This window comes from Neofelis nebulosa, chromosome 17, assembly GCF_028018385.1.
Source record: "Neofelis nebulosa isolate mNeoNeb1 chromosome 17, mNeoNeb1.pri, whole genome shotgun sequence".
Taxonomy (NCBI): Eukaryota; Metazoa; Chordata; class Mammalia; order Carnivora; family Felidae; genus Neofelis; species Neofelis nebulosa.
In genome coordinates, this window is record NC_080798.1 from 57,590,660 (window position 1) to 57,592,839 (window position 2,180).

A 2,180-nucleotide genomic window follows, 5' to 3' on the forward strand; every position below is an offset into this window, starting at 1 on the left:
CCCCACATGGCTGCCGTAGATACGTTATCGCCTTCTCTTTTCGCAGAGAGCCCACCTGACATCATGCCAGATGCCCACATGCGGTTCATAAACTCCCCAAATTTTGACATCACAAATGGCAGGGCCAGCGCTCAAAGCCAGTAGTCTGAGTCCAAAGCCAGTTCACGCGATGCCCCCCTTTTATGGTCCTACCCTCACCCGACCACACTTCGTTCTTCTCAAAGACTCCGTGAATGGCCCCGCCACGGCCTCAGCCTTCCCGGCCACCGCCGCAGCACTTTGGGGAAGCATCTAGGGGACAACTGATCGATGACTCCGTTCTCACCGCTGGCTGTGGGGCACTTCTGCCGTAGCACCTTGTCCTGGTTCCGTGGCCACCGGACCCACGGTGTGTGGCAGGGTGTGTAGCTGGTCAGAAGGCCCGTGTAGGAGACGCTGGTGCCCCAACTACTGGGTCAGAGTCTACACAGGCAACCAGGGCGGAGGAGGCAGCAGGGGCATCCCCGTCCTGGGGCTGGGTGGATGCGGTCACACCCCCTTGGCCACTCGGGAGTGTGCACTAGAAAGAAAGTGGACAGCGGAACGTGACCCCACCCCCACCCCGGTTGGTCCCGACCCCAGCTCTGTAGCTCACAGGACAAGCAGCCTGGACTTTTCCAAGTCTCAGCTGCCTCCCCCTGTAAAATGGATGAATTTGAAAACATTACGCGACCTCAAAGGAGCTAGACACGGAGGCCGCGTATCGAACGAGTCCATTCGTACAGAACGTCCAGAAGGAACAGATCTGCAGAGACAGCAGATTCGCGGTTCCCGGGGCTGGGGAGTGACTGCTAATGAGTGAAGGTTTCCCTAGGGTGACAAAAACATCCAGCTGGTGACGGCTGGACAACGTTGTGCCTCGGCTAACACCCACTGAATCGTACACTTTGCACGGGTGAACTTGACGGCAGGTGAGTTAGAGCTGAAAGCAAATCATGCAGGTGGACAGGCTGGAAAAAAACACAAAAAGGGTCCTGGCACCATTGGCCAGGGACATGTCACACGACACAGCAGAGCCCGGCCCACTGCCTACCCTGAGGGAGAGGTCGTCAAACGTCGGCCCCTCCTGGATCTGGCCACAGCCAACCGCCGGCTTCCGGCAGATGTCCCAAGGCAGAGGGAGAGCGGCCCGAATGCACCGACCTCCAGGACACCCCAGGCCCCGTAGAGGGTCAGTGCTGGCAAGCACAGCGACCCAGGAGCAGCTGGGCCGCATGCTGCCTCTCCCCCCCACCCCCGTTCCCCTGACCCTGACCCTGGGGCAGACCTCTGGGCCCCTCGCCCTCAGCCGCAGGCGTGACACCTGGAATTGGGGGGGGGGGGGGGGGGGCGGGAGGGAACCGCACACAGCTCACTGGGTTTCCAGGCTCTTCGGGTCCAGCCAGAGGGAAAGGGACAATCCCTGGGACCCTCCCATCGGAGCGCGGGCCAAAGCAGGGCTCCCTGGGCCTCAGCCCCTACTTCTGTTATGAACTGTGTCTCTCAGAAGTATTAGGTTGAAGTCCCCACTCCTAGAACCTGTGACTGTGACCTTGTTTGGAAACAGGATCTTTGCAGACCCTAAGGAAATAAATTCAGATGAGGTCACCCTGGACAAAGGTGGCTCTAATCCAATGACTGGGGTCTCATACGAGGAGGGAAATTTCGGGGCTCCCGGGTGGCTCTGTCGGTTAAGCGTCCGACTTCGGCTCAGGTCATGATCTCGCGGTTCGCGAGTTGGAGCCCCGCGCCCAGCTCTCTCCTGTTAGCGCAGGGATCCTCTAGCCGCCTCCCCTCTGCCCCTCCCCCACTGGATCTCACGGTCTCTAACTTTAAAAAAAAAAAAAAAGAGACTTGGAGGGACACACAGGGCAGATGACCACGCCGGAAGGGAAGGCCAAGAACCGCCACGGATGGCCAGCCACACCGCAGGCTGGAAGGGGCAGGGGGATCCTCCCCGATAGGCAGCGCGGCCCTGCCCACACCTGCATCTCGGGCTCCCGCCCCCAGACGGCGAGGGGACCCTTCTGCCCTTCGAAGCCCCCAGGTTGTGGTCTTTGTCGGGGCGGCCCGAGGACCCGAATCCGCCCTCCTCGGCACTGAGCCCGAAACCCTCTGAACCAGCAGAAGCCCAAATGAGCAGCCTCAGGAGGCAGAAGGTA